The sequence below is a fragment of the Ochotona curzoniae genome, unplaced genomic scaffold (genome assembly GCF_017591425.1).
Source record: "Ochotona curzoniae isolate NIBS_2020 unplaced genomic scaffold, NIBS_Ocur_1.0 scaffold_3890, whole genome shotgun sequence".
Classification (NCBI taxonomy): Eukaryota; Metazoa; Chordata; class Mammalia; order Lagomorpha; family Ochotonidae; genus Ochotona; species Ochotona curzoniae.
The window spans coordinates 22,933,160-22,948,126 of NW_024467115.1; the positions used below are offsets into that span (position 1 = coordinate 22,933,160).

The window sequence follows — 14,967 nt, forward strand, 5'->3', positions numbered from 1 at the left end:
ATGTTACTTCTCCATCAACATTGATGGCATGCCTGCTTGCACATGCGGCCTGATACATTCAAGCCTACTCAACGCATCACACATTGCCTTGAAACCGTTCCTGAGTCCTCAGCTGGGGTGACTTGGTACCTTTTCAACACTTTGTATTTGTCCTCATATATGCCTCTCCTGCAATACTCAACTTGCTTTTTTAAATTACAGTTTCCGCTGCATACTGCTATTCCTCAGTACAGATTCTAAAACTTGTTGCTGAGAACAGTGTAACATTTTTCCTCCACATTTTATATTCTACTTACATTTATATTTCATGCTCCCATATATCTTATACATACCAGATTCTCAAAAACGATATCTATTATTAAAATCAGCTGACACTGTTATTAGGCATTCCAATTCTGTTCTAATTATGCTACCTAAAACGTCTTGACAAGCATGGATAGGCCTTTTCTACAAAATATTTCAAAATCAGGTGCTTAGAATCTACCTTTTGTGGTGGATTCATTTTTTAAATAAGTTGGAATATAAATTTCAGATATGAACAATCTGATTCCCAAGGACATTAATAAAAACAAAAGTGAAAATGACATCACATGAGAGGTCTAATTAAAAAAAAGAAGAAGAAGAAAACCACAAATATTTAGCGTAGAGAAAAGAACAGAGTGAGCATGATGCTATCTTTGAATGACTATAGGTCTGTCGTGCAAGACAATGAGAAAACTTGTTTGAGTAACCACATAGGGCTCCACTGCTGGCAAATAAAAATGCCCAATATTGCAGAGGCCTCCCTAACGAAGAATAAGACATTTAAATGCTGCAAGAATGCAGGAAGCCATTGTCCCAAGTGACTTCTCATTCAGTTTATGACTACGGATGCTTCCAATGCCCTTTTCTAACTCAAAAATTCTAGGAGAGATCTCATTTTGCAAAGCATCCTCTCACCTGCTGGCAAAATCCAAATCAACACATCAGATCTGACACAACAGAAAATCAGAGTAAGCTAAACTGGACCCTTTCAAGAGATGCCAGCAAGTCACCCCTGCAATACCCCAAACTGTGTCCCAGCAGAAGAAATAAGTGAACGCCAATGCTCAGGGCACGCTGAAGATGCAGCCGGGTCAAAACTACTGGCCCATCTGGAGAAAAACACCAAGAGAAGGCTGCACTGGAGAAGGCCGTCTACATACTCCAGAAAGATCCTTCAATCCCCAATCCCACATTTCCCATTCTCTACCTGGTTTTTAGAAAGGCATACAGCTGGGCCCGGCGCTGTGGCGCAAGTGGTTAAGTCCTCACCTTGCACGCCTGGGATCCCATATGGGCGCCGGTTCTAATCCCGGCAGCCCTGCTTCCCTTCCAGCTTCGTTGCACTCACTTGGGGAGTGAATCATCGGATTTTCCTCTCTGTCTCTCCTCTCTGTATATCCGCCTTTCCAATAAAAAATAATAAAAATAAATCTTTAAAAAAAAAAAAAGAAAGGCATACAGCTTCATTTACAAGGCTGTATGGCATTCTGTAAAGATTTCATACAAAATTTAAGCCAAAACAAGTTGATGTAGGGATCACAAAATTTACAATGCCTTATCAGGTATTTCTTGCTTTTGTAACTATAAGAATAAGAATAATCCGGAGCAGGAGTTATAGCCACTGGGATTTTATTAGTAACTTCAAATTCTTTTGATTCACTTTGCTCCTATCCTATATCATCTATAATAAAAGAAAAGAAGAACATATCAGTCCAATTTTTTTCACAACATACAACATGGGACTACTTACTGAAACACAAAATTTTTTCAGATCAGTTGATAATATCCATCATGACCATTTTCAGACACCATTAGGTATAACTTTAGCAAAGTCTCACCAAACATCATCAAAACCATCAGAAAATTTAATCTCCCCACTTAGCATTCCAATTTTTTGTTATATTCAATACTGTCCAGTGATTTATTTTAAAAGGTCATTTAGAAAACTCTCAGCCATGGGACTCATTTTGAAAACTACACTTGATTAAATTTGGACACCAAGTTCATCACAATTGTTACTTGAGGTCATTTGAACAAGTAAACAAATGACACATCCGTAAACAAAAGTTTTGGGTTCCTTTTCCTTTGCTTGAGTCCAGATAAAACTATCTTGGTATTTTGTGAGCCATGACGATTCATGACCTACACAACATTTAAATCCATCAGGGACTATCATGGGGCTTTAAGAAAAATTGATGCAAAGTGGAATTAAAAGATAATGGAAAGTTCCTGAATCATCCTCATATTACGGCAAGCTATGGAGCTGCTGGCCACTGTCCTTCTCAAAACAAAAACATGCCTATAATAACTTGTATCAATAGCAGTCAATTATCTCAAGAGTACTCTACTGACCCTTGTGGCCCGTGTATTGCTGTGTATCAGATTTTTTTTTCAACCGCTGAATAACACTCAAAACTTAGTGCTGCTTCACATTCTAAAAATAGCCTCTCCAGTTCTCTTGTGTTACCTGCTTATTCCAGAGATACGGCATAAACAATGCTTCAATTTTACAGACGAGGAAAGAAATAATGACATATGACAGAGGTACAACCACTTGGCCTGAATCATTTTGAAAACCCATAATGAGGCTAGCAACAAACTCGTGAGGTCAAGATTTAGTGCCTTACGTGCTGGTGTCTTCCACGGCCATAGCGCGGGCTCCAATGAGCGCACCCTCACAACAACAGCAGAACCTTATATCAGAAACCCTCATTTTATCCACAATGTCCATACTTCTCCCAACATAAGCTTTGAAACATGGCTGCACACAAGAACGTCAACCCAACGTGTACAATTCTGGAGGCTTTTTTCTGTGGCTGAGAGGAATCAAGATTTCAAATATAAGCACTGAGAGAAGAAAAGAGAAGTAAAAGTTTGGTAATTGTTTCATGGATAATTAGAAGCTGAACTTCCCGTGACCTCTCCACACAGTGTGGAGCGGCCATCAGGACTGTCCCAGGGGGCACTGCCAAGCTGCAGACAGCATTTCACTGCTAACTCTGCCTGAGAGCAAAGCCATGTCATCCTCTGCCTTCCCTCCCTGCTGTTTCTGTGCCTCCAGGGGGCAAGGATATGCAGCGGAGGAAAGGCAAGCAAGTCTACACCAGGAGCTCTTACACACAGCACCTGCTCAGAGCATCTAGAACAAAACAGGGTCAAGGAAAGCTGTCCTCTACACAAATCCCAATTCAACTCTAACACCCCAATCCTACTGTAAGGGGGAAAAAAAACACATCAAGATGGCTCCATCTGTTCGGTTACCATAAAAACAAATGGGAAATTTAGAGCCTGGGGAGCCCTTGACTGTGACTGTAAGAGGTGTCTGTGATTGCTGGGCACACAGGTGCAGGAGGCTGTTTCCCAGAGGACGGCTTATAAAATTGAAAAGGGGCCAGACGCATTAAGGGTAAGCAGACCCTGCTGGAACAAAGAAGAGATAGGACTTCAGCCCAGTGAGGATCCCTTCTTCAGTTTCTCATGAGCACTTGTGTGGCTCGTCCCCCAGGTTCTGCGTCTTCAGTGTGGTGATGTAAGGATGGTGGAACCTTTCAGAGGTCATGAAGTACCACCCTCAAAAGGAGTGGAGCAGTGGAAGTGCTTAGTTCCTATGAGGATAGTTTATGTAAGGCAGCCAGCAATACCCCTGAATCCCTGTCCCACACATGTTCCCATCCTGCGATGCCATCTGCCGTAAGGTCCTCACCACAGCCAAGCAGACGCTGGTGCCATGTTCTTGGATCTTCAGAACTGTGAGCTAGGGGCGTTTGGCTTGGTGCTTCGGATGCCACTAGGAATGCTGCCTCCTGCACCGGAAGGCCTGGGGCAGAGTCCCAGCTCAGGACACTGACTCCAGTTCCTGGCTCATACAGACCCTGGGGGCAGCAGGTGATGGTTCCAGAAGCTGGACTGAGTGCCCTGGCTTCCAGGAGGGGACTGGCCCGGCCTTGGTCAGGGCAGGCATCTGAAGAATAAACAAGCAAATGAGCACTTGTGATGGCTCTCTCCCACCTTGCCACACACCTTGAAAAACACTGAAGGAAAAAAAAAATCTATGAGCTAAAATCACCCCTTTCCTTTATCCGTTATCCAGCTACAGGAGAGCCACTATAGCACCAAAAACATCCACAGACATCCTCATCTCACAGTGTGACACGCTGTCTTTCCTCACCAATTCAACACTAACCTTTTTGAGAATTACGACTTTAAGTGCTCACCAGCATCTACTGTGTGTCCCCCAAATGTCATACCTCATATCTGACACTTTCAGTAAAACCATCCTAATCCATTCATAAATATAACAAAATTATCAGTTAGAAAAAGGGCCCAGTGTGATAGTGTGGTTAAGGGCCTTGAACGCGCCAGGATCCCATATGGGTGCCGGTTCTAATCCTGGCAGCCCGCTTCCCATCCAGCTCCCTGCCTGTGGCCTGGGAAAGCAGTCAAGGACGGCCCAAAGCTTTGGGACCCTGCACCCACTTGGGAGACCCGGAAGAGGCTCCTGGCTTCAGATTGGCTCAGTTCCAGCCTTTGTAGTTGCTTGGGGAGTGAACCATCAGACAGAAGATCTTCCTCTCTGGTTCTCCTCTCTTGATATCTGCCTTTCCAATAAAAATAAATAAATCTTTTTTAAAAAAAATTATCAGTTAGAAATGAAAATTGTATTTACACTAACAATAAAAACATAAATTCTAAGTAGGATTTGTGGTAATATCCTTACTTCAATAAGCTTATAATGCATTTTCCAATAGACTGTCATTTCTCAACTGTCTTCCTAACCCATGAAAAAACAAGGAGAATAACACTTCCTACAACTATAAAAAGGAATTTAAAAACTAAAAAAGGTATATTTATATAAAAATAGTACTGCTTCACTATACATCTCTGAAAATGCATAGATTATACATCCACATATACGCAGACATTTATATATACACAGACGAGAATACATGGAATATTCCATTAATGAATAGTAATTCTTGCCTTTTTTCGTCCATTAATTGAAAGACCTGTAAAATCAGGGATTCTTGAAAGTAATTAAAAGTAATATTATGAATCCAATGCAGTAGCCTAGTGGCTAAAGTCCTCACCATGTATGCCACCAGAATCCCATATGGATGCCAGTTCTAATCCTGGCAACCTCATTTTCCATCCAGCTCCCTGCTTGTGGCCTGGGAAAGCAGTCGAGAACAGCCCAAAGTCTTGGGACCCTGCACCCGCATGGGAGACCCGGAAGAACCTCCTGGCTTCGGATGGGTGCAGCTGCAGCCATTGCGGCCACTTGGGAATGAATCATTGGACAGGAGATCTTCCTCTGTGTCTCTCTTCCTCTCTGTATATCTGACTTTCCAATAAAATAAATAAATACATTTTTAAAGTAATATAATGACTGGATTTGCCATAAAAGGTTTCTAAATCCATCTACTAGAATGCAAATTCTGTTAAAATCTTTTAATTATTCTGTCCACTGGTGGATCCCCAGAATCAGGACCAGCACTTTCTCAGAGCAGTTGCTCAGTCAATCTGCGCAGAATTAGTAATTCTTGGTTTCTAAAGTCACCAAGCAGGTCCACGAACACCCCGCCCTGGCTCCCTCGGAGACCCGAGGCCTCAGGAGTGAACACAGATTCTCTGGTTCTAAAGATTTATGCAGAAGCTCAAGCTGGGTAATTCAGGTCCCCAAACCTATTTTTAGGCCAAAAACTCCAGCACCAGAAAATGTAGTTCACTTCATTGGCACTGCACACCAGCTGAGCTAATACTCAAGAACTGAATTGATGTTTTCTATTCGTTAACTCTTAAAAGCCATGTGGATTGGGAAACATCTTAAACTATTTCAATCAAGAGTTTAACCGACCACTTGGTGATGTTTAAGCAATGCCTTACTGTCACAGCAATTTGAATTCATATGTTTTACTTTGGAGCTAATGCCTTCTTACGGTAATCAGAGCTGCCAGGTAAGAACTGTTCACTAAGTACTCAGGGAGACAGGCACACACATTCTCATAAAAGTTCCAGTGACCCTTGAACAGGCATTATCCCGATTTTGCAACTTCAAGGAGATTACATGATTTTCCTAAACTTCCTCCAGCTGCTGGAGACACTGAAACTCCCTCTTGTTTGACGTAAATCCCAGGATCCTAACCCCTAGGCTGTTCGATTCCATTGGTACACATCTGTATACTCTGAGGAGCAATATTGTGTGCGACAGAAATTGTCGCTTTTTGGTGGTTTCTGAAATGATCTGGCTATGTCACCAAGTACCTTTGCTGTATGGGACAGTGAAAGATGAAGTGTTTCCAGAGCCAAACGCCCCGTCGGTTCAAGTCTTGCTTCACCAGTGACTACTGGAGTATCCCCACCAAAAACAGCTGACCTTTCTGAGTCCCAGCTTCCTTAAATGTAAACACAAAAGGAGTCTCACCAGATCTCAGAGTGGCCGTGGGAGCTAAGCAAGACAAAATCTGGGAGAGTGTCTGCTATGGAGCCTGGCACCGGGCAAGTACTCTTTAAGCCTAAACTCTTTTCCTTCTAACGGATTTGCTAAATTGGCACTGTGTTGATATTTTTAAGTGTTTAGTTCATCCTTGTAATACCATAATTACAGAATATAATGACATTGCATTCCCTGTGACTACAAAGTAGAATTTATAAACTGATAGAATATGAGTTGGAAAAGGCTTTCGAAGCCATCTGCTCCAAACTCTTCCATTTCCAAATGAAGTCCTGAGAGCTTTCATGACTGGTTTCCAAGCTTTCCCAGAAAGTTCATGGCAAAGACACGACTAAACCTTCAGTCCGCCCACTCACTCCCACTTTACCTCCGGCATTTGCCTCACCTTACAGGCATGGCAACACGTGTAATTTTCAGACAATTAAGCTGTATAAAATAACCTCAATTTAATTGCAGCCAATTAACAAGCCAAATTAGCGTTTCATATGTACACTATTAAACTAGTTGTCTCACTTCCAAAAGAAATAAAACATTGTTTCAAATGAATCTAGCATTTTGATGAATAAAGCCACTTAACAATTTAAATTACCTTTGCCATAATCTTCTTTATATGGAATTAAACATAATCTTCATGTTAAAAGAAATACTTTCTACAATTATCGGGATGAGGATTCACGCTGCACCGTGAGTTTCGAAATGCTCCCGCAGAGAACACAGGGCTTTTCAAAGATTTTACATATTTATGTGCACACATGTGCACTTGCACACATAAATCACATACAACCTCCAGACCCTGCTTGCACACGGTCCACATGTACCGACTGTCTGGTTTCAAAAGTCCCACCCGTCTGCTGTGTTTCTGGAATCAAGTGAGTCTCTCAAAATGCAAATAAGCACTTAGATGATATGCTTTCTTTTTCAAGAAAATGAAACCACTAAATGAATTTTCACCAAAAAAAGCAGCGTGTTTCAAAAGTACTGCACTATATTCTCTGTCCACAACTGTCATGACTTAGATATGAGTTAAAGAGCAGAACTGTAATTAACTAATAAGTCAATTATCCTTTCCTTAAACATTTATACCTAAGAATACAAGCGCTTTATGATTTTAGGCATGTACATTTTTCTAAGCTAGTGTTTAGTGATCAACACTTACTAATAATATTTCTGAATGTTTTCTAGAGGAAAAAGTTTTACAGTAGATTAATATAGCACTTAAGCCACTGTTCAGACTGATAACCTGCCATATGCCTTTGACCATGTCCAACAAAATATTGCCAACGTTTCTGCTATTTATTACTTTTTAAGATGTCCATTAACAAGATGAAAGAATGTGTGTTGCTATGCAGTAGAGCCAATCTTCATCACTTCTCTCTTGCAGGCTACAGCCATCTAACCACCTTCTTGCCAACTTCTTAGTCCTACTAAAACACACGATGTATATGTAGCATCTCTCCCCTGCTCAAAAAGCTGAAGTCAAGTCCAGTGGGTTCAGCAAGGCTCCAAGCCCCACAGGTTCTAAACCACAGGTGCTCTTCTTGGTGCACTTGATGTCTACGGCTTAGTTGCCCCTCTAGGTCAGGTATGCCAAGTCTTCCCCTCTTAATGAAATTCTGTGCAACCTCAGAGTCCCCAGTCAAAAATCACCTCCTCCCATGAAGATGCCCTAATCTTTCCAGTTGGGAAATGTTCATGTGGACTATACTGTAAGTACTGTACTATATTGTATGTTTACTGTAAGTTGCCTAATGAGCTGTTTGTCGTCTCTGGGTTGTAAGACATCGTACTCTAGCTTGTAAAACTCTCTAAGGTGAGGGTAATTGTCTTCGTTACCCCTCACTCAGTCCGGTCACAGAGCACTAGCTTGGAGTAATAAACAGGTCACCCTCTGAATGTAAATTTCCTGCATTATAAAGAGTAGAAACAAGCAGAAATAAAAAGATGTAGGTGACAAAATAAAGGAATATTACTTTCAAAAACCTCTGTTTTTTCCTTCGCATTCTCTCATGTTACACTGAGCCTTATTCCTGAAGAAAACAGAAAACCACATCTGACTGAATTTTCACCAAGATCCTGTTATCCACACATACGTATAAAAATTATCTGGGGAACAATTTTTTTTTTATTCTCTCACTAAGTGCTTAGGAACAGATCCAGCTCATGTACAGATTAATCATCCAACCGGTTCTTTTCAGCAATGGGTTGCAAAGACTTCAGAATTAGAATTCACTCATTAATTGGATCAATGATATTGACCAATTTAGTTAACTGGAGGTGCCGATAAAAATGTTTTTTAAAACTGAAATTGTTTATTCTTAATAGTTTATATATACAATACTTGCAAATAACAATGGCTAGCCTACAGGTAAAAGTCATTCAAACTATAGTGAGTTGATACTTGTATATAGTCATGAGTCATTAAAAAAAAAAAAAAAACCTCAGGACGTCAGGGCCAAAGGATGTAGACCGACCTTGAAGACATGTTACACGTAAGCCTTCCTGCTCCCGCCCCCGATTCCCCCTGTGATGGTGAGCCCGTACCAGAGCCAGTCCATAGGTTCATCACACAGCCTGACTTGCTAAGCGCAATTTTCATTTATGCCGAGTTGGATAATCATTCCTGTGGTCAGCCTCCTCCAAGGTTCTCCCCACACGGTCTAGCCTCACCTTGCGTCACCTTATCTCTGCCTGCCAGCACTCTGGCCTGCTTCCAACTCCTGGAAGCACTGTATATCCTCCAGCCTCAGGACATTTGCACGGTCCTTCTTTGTACAACTCTCCTTCACCCCACGGATTTTATTCCCTTTAACACTTTGCTCCTAGTCAAGCGTAATGTATACTCCTCTCTATTCTTGTGTATTATTTAAAACAAAGAGTGATATTACATAGACTGTGGGATTAATATCTGTCATCCGTCACAGGTTATAAGCTCTGTCTCCAGTTTGAGTCATCATCATATCCTTAGTGTCAAGACAAAGCCTGACCTATACAAAAATATCTGTGAAATGACTGGAGGAATAAACTGTACAGATCAATGATGACAGGACATCTCTCACAGTACCCTGGAGCAAGGACTAGGGTTATATGTGAGCAACAAGCCAAAAATGCTAGCCCTGGGTCCTTTCTGAAGCTACATCCAAACACCACACCACACAGCATTGGCAGGCTGGACCCCACCTGCTTTTGGCCCTGCAGAGCCCTCAACCACACAAACAGTATTTTCACCTCTTCTCTCCAGAGCACTTCGTTTAAATTGCTCCTACGTAGCCAACTCCATTTTTTTTAAACTCATAGAAAATCTAACATTACAGTCACTTAAAGACTGCATCACATGTCATTGTTAACACCCCAAATGATGGGACACGGAAAGGCCTATTAAGCTCAGCACATCTTGGGCCCACAACAGCAGTGACCCAAATATCTGTTCTAACTACAACTGCAAAGTCCCGCCAGCAATCATGATGTGCCTCAGAGAAGCCAGAGGTCACACAGCCCGAGCCATGCGATCCTCGTTCACGTGAAGAGTTGCGAGTGTGTCTCCGTAATAGAGATGACACAGTTTCCCAAATAGCGTTAAGGCATCTCATAGCTAAAAACCATGATTTAAAGTCTTCTTCATGTTGCCATACATATCAAATATAGGAATCAATGCTTCAGGTTGTGACCAAGTATCAGGAACAAACACAAAATTAGCTTACTTCTCATAGCACCTCCTTCAACCCTTTCCTCTGTAGCTCCATCATTACCAAGCGGAGAGGCTTCCCAGGACAACCCTCACGAAAGGTGCATATAACACACACCAAGGTTCTGTCCGGATGCTTAAAACAAAACCAAATATTGTAGATGGTTTCGAGTTGTTTATAAAACCTGTAGTCCACTAAGCTGTGCTAGCAAACTTCCTCCACCCATTTTTCTAACATCAGTTAAAAAATTACAGCACTTGCCATACCAAATTTTAGCCAAAATAGGGATTCTTAATGAATTTATATTTAAACGCATGATCTCAAAGTCTATCCCTGAAATTTTCAGAAGGATATTTAAATTGTGAATCATTTAGCTACAGGATTCATACATAAAATCAAAGAGTTTTGCCCTTGTTGATCTTGTACCAAAATATAAAAACATTGTTTATGTTTACCATGTTTACTAAACAGGGGGCCTGTTTGGGCCACAGCCATTCATCCTGTTGATCCAAGCCACTTTTCGCTTTTTCTAATAGTTATCGTATCTAATATTAAATTACTTCACACCCTGACAGAGTACACTTTCACTCATGCCCAATAACATTTTCTATATTTCTTTAAAACTATTTTTCCTATGTTAGAGTTTTCAAATGAACCTTGGCCAATTACTGATGATAATTCTAAAATCTAAAACCAAACAAGTAATGTACTTTTTATGTCTTGCTAATGCTGCTGTGAAGGGCCTCAACAAAAAAAAAATAGTAACTTTTTCAAGAAGACTCTTAGTCTTTAGATCAGCACAGGAGATTCAATTTGATATTCTGATTAGTGACAAGGTGCCAAAAGTTCAAGCAGACACATGCATCATAATTCCAGAAGGAATGCCTGCATACATATTGTCCTCTGTTTTGTTTTCATAGTAACAAGAACATCAAAAGATTCTGCTGGCTAATTAATCTTTCAACACAGGTAGTAGTATTTCCTTATGTGATAATATACACAAATAGGGTTTTTTTTTTCCAAACTTCATACTTAATAGAAATGTTTGATCTACTTTAATGGCACTTTACCAAAACATCTTCAGAAGGAATTAACTGTAAGGTAAAGAGTTAATTTTTAAATGTGTAACATCACTAATATGTTATCATTTCCCAAGCCAATTTCATATCAATTTACCTTAAATACCTTGACATAATATAAGGAGTCTCTCACAAAACCAACCACACTGATTAGGATCTCTGTTACTGAAATAAAGGAGGTATTAATAAGTGAATTTTATTCTACACCTGACATATGCTCCAAAAAAGAAACTACCTCAATCTTCAACACATCTATTGTAACACACTGTTTTTCTCCATAGAAGAACCGGATTGCAGATTGTAAGCCCAGTGGTCAAAACAGATAATGACACTGGAAGCACTCATTAAGTATCCACTATCTCAACCTGGTTGCTACCTGTTTCCACGCAAAAGAAAAATGTAGTCAGCATCTAGTTCCATGACACTTGAAGGCTCCTCAGGAATTTCCTCTTACTAAAGAAAATGAGATGTATTTTACTGTCTTGGAGGGCACTGCTGTGCTGATAAACTATTTGGCCTATGCCCCCAAAATCAAACCCAGTGTCTCATTGCACAACCGGGAGATTTTGTTTTGGCACTCTTATAGGAAGAAAAAACTATCTGGGATTTTCAAATTCTAATACAGTACTGCAGAATATGTATGCAAATAATTAAAATGACTTGATAAGCTCAAGGACAGAAATCACTAAATATTTCTGTATCACTAGAGGAAATGCTTCCAATAAAGTTAAATTGGTCTTTTCTCTATGAGGACAGATCATTGCAAATTTAATTAAAGCGAATCTTATTAATATTTTAAGTAATTTCTAGGCTTGATTATGCACTATAAAAGCTGAAGCTGTACTGAAGAAAAAAATCAATAACCCTTGACTTGGGCTCCAAGTATGCTGAAAAACAGTGCTTTTCGTGAAGTCGTGCAGTTTAGCCCAGGGAGTGGGGAGAGAGTACCAGTATTTTATTCGGGGGTAAATTCAGTTATTTTTAAAATGGCAAAAAAAAAGGGGGGGGGAAGGAGAAAAATCAGTTCAAATTTTCCAGCATAATGAAAGTACCGGAAACAAGCCTGTGCTCATTTGAAGCCTAAATAACTGTGCAGAGGATAAGGGGTTTGCAATGTCAGTTGCACACACAGCTTCCTGTGTGAATTCTGAGCCATGACAGGTGTCCCGAGGCCTCCTGAGAAACCTCTCCAGAGCAGAGCCCTCTGCTCTTCGAGCCATCCCCAAGGCCCCCCACCGCGTACTCTCCTGCCGCCATCCCTTCCTAGGACCCTCTATCTCCTCTTACATTCCCAGGGTTCAAGTGTCCGCTCTCCCCGGCGACGCCTGTGAAAAGCGTCCCTAGGAGAGACGACTACTTCCTGCAGTCGTTTTTAGTGAGATGCATTCAAGTCGGAGAAGTGAGGAACCACTCCAAGAAATCCTCCTCTCCTTCTTCCTCCTCCTCGCCCCGTTGGGAGCCACGTCCCTTAAGGACAACAGCCAGGGACACTTCCTGACCTCCCGGCCACCCCCCACCCACCCCATTGGGGCTCTGGGAGGGTCGGGCTCGCGCCTGCTCGCGTCCTCTGCTGCACTGGCTGTGTTATGTAAGAGGCACAGACCGCGGGGAGGCACATGCGTATAAAGCGCACGGATCTGTGATAACAGCTGGGGGTGGCAGAGCTGATCTGGAATCGTACCCCCCCCCCACACACACACACAAACACACGCACAACCTAGATACGACAGACATCATCCCCGCCACACACACACACACGGCCGGGGCAGTGTTTTCCTGTCTCACCCCGAGCCGCACCAGACGCATAGAATGGAAGGGCGGGGGTGGGGGTGAAGGGAGGTGAGCGAGAGGAGAAGCAGCGGCCGCACATCTGCTCCGGTCGCAGCCGGCAGGGCCGCCGCGGCAGAGCCCCCTCGTTAACCCCCTTCCTGTGGCTGCACCACGTCATGGAACATTCCCGGAACGGGCCAACGTTCCACCCACTTCAGGGAACAGACATAAAGGCGCAGACCCAGCTAGCTCCCCACGGTGCACAGCCCCAACACACATGTCCCTTCCCAGTCCCCCGGCCAGACGCACAGACGAACACGCATGCAAACCGCCCCCACCCGTCTCCGCACGCGCCCGGGGCCAGGCGGCCGCGGCCAGGGGCGCTGTGCGGCCGCTGCACCCGCAAGGCGAGGGCGCCTCCGCCTGAACCTTCCATGGAGACAGTCCCCTCCTTCCTCGCTTCCTTCCTTCTCTCCTGCTTTCCTTCCTTCCTTCCTTGATGGGGAGGAGGAAGGAGGCGCTGAAATGCCCACAGCCGGCGCCTGGGCTGCGCTCGCTCGGCCGCAGGCCGGGCGGCCTGGCCCTCCCGCCTCCCGCCCGCACCGCCGCCCCCCTCCACCCCGGTCCCGCGCCGCGGTCCCCCTCCCCGGCTACCTGACCGCGGGGCGGCCGGCCGGCAGCGGCCCCGGCAGCCGCAGCAGTGGCCGGGCGGTGCGCGCCGGTGCTCGTCCCTCATTAGGAACCAGGCACATTCCTGCCTCCAGCGCTCCCTCGCGGCCCCCTCCCCCCAGGACATTACGCAAAGCAGCCTCCCCTCATCTGCATAGATCCCCGGCCAGGGTATTCCCCGCATTTCCCAACGCGCCGGACCCCCTCCCCGCCGAGGTCTCCCCCATCCCCGCCCCCTCCGACCCTCACCCTCGCCCAACCGGTTAGCGGCCGGCCAGGGCGCGCAGCCGGGGAGGCGGATGGAGTTCGGCGGCGGCGATCTCAGTATAAAGTGAAACAAGCTCCCGACGCTGGAAGAGGCAGGAAAAAACACGGCACCGAGGCCACTCACCGAGCCGAGGAGGGACCTAGATTCCCGCCGCTCTGCCTTCCCACTGGTCGGTCCGCCCTCCGCGCACCCCGAAAGCCGTACCAGGCAGCCCCCGAGCGAGGACGGGGAGCGACGCCCGCCGTTAAGCAGCTGGGAGCCCCTCCAAGTTGCTCCGGGCTCGGGGAGCGCCAACGTCCAAGACACAAGTTGGCCAATACTTGTACCACAGCCACCGCGGGTGTCTGTGCGGCGACCCTCCCGTGCCGGCCGAGACACCCGCGCTCCCGTGCCCCGCTCGCCGCCTCTCCACCCCCTCACCTCCAGCCCGCCCCCCGCCGGCCGCCCGCCCGCCTCCGGGCTGCGAGCCCCTCGGGCGGCTGTCAGCTCCCGGCCCGCCGCGGCCGCTGTCGGGTGACAGGGGCGGCAGGAGGGCGCGACGCGGCGGCCCGAGCCGGCGACGGGGGAGATCCTCGCAGCCGCGGCGGCCGCTCACCTGGGAAGTCAGCGCCGAGGAGGAGGAGGAGGAGGGAGAGGAGGTGATGAAGGAGAGCCCCCCGGTGCCCTTGTTCTCGCTGCCGCGGCGGCCGCTCCTCGCCGAGGCTGAGCGTGTCTGCTGGGGGGTGTCTGGTAGCATTTCCTTAAGGACAGAGGGAGGGCGGGCGCGGAGGGAGAGGAGCGATCCCGACCGCCGGCCCCGGCTCCTCTCGCCTTTTTATTTCTTTATTAGTAGTAGTATTATAATTTTTCTGACACAGTGCGCAGAGGGTCGCGGGGCCGGAGCCCGCCGGGCTCGGGCGGGGAGCCGCGAGGCCCGGGCCGCAGCTGTCTGCGTGCGGGAGCCGCAGCAGCCGCCTCCCCTCCCGGGCCGTGGACGCACCGGGTTATTCCTGGCAGCGCCTCCCCGAACAGAAGTTACTAGGA

The 14,967-nt window shown here is 45.3% G+C and overlaps 1 protein-coding gene across 1 annotated transcript in view; it reads right to left on the reverse strand.

Moving 5' to 3' along the window:
* The window catches only part of HIVEP2 (HIVEP zinc finger 2), a 188,900-nt gene extending 174,571 nt beyond the window's left edge, over positions 1-14,329 (reverse strand). Inside the window, exon 1 of the mRNA XM_040965419.1 lies at positions 14,068-14,329. The gene's annotated coding sequence lies outside the window, so the exon portion shown is untranslated. The remainder of the gene's footprint in view (positions 1-14,067) is intronic.
* Between the last annotated feature and the right edge of the window lie 638 nt (positions 14,330-14,967).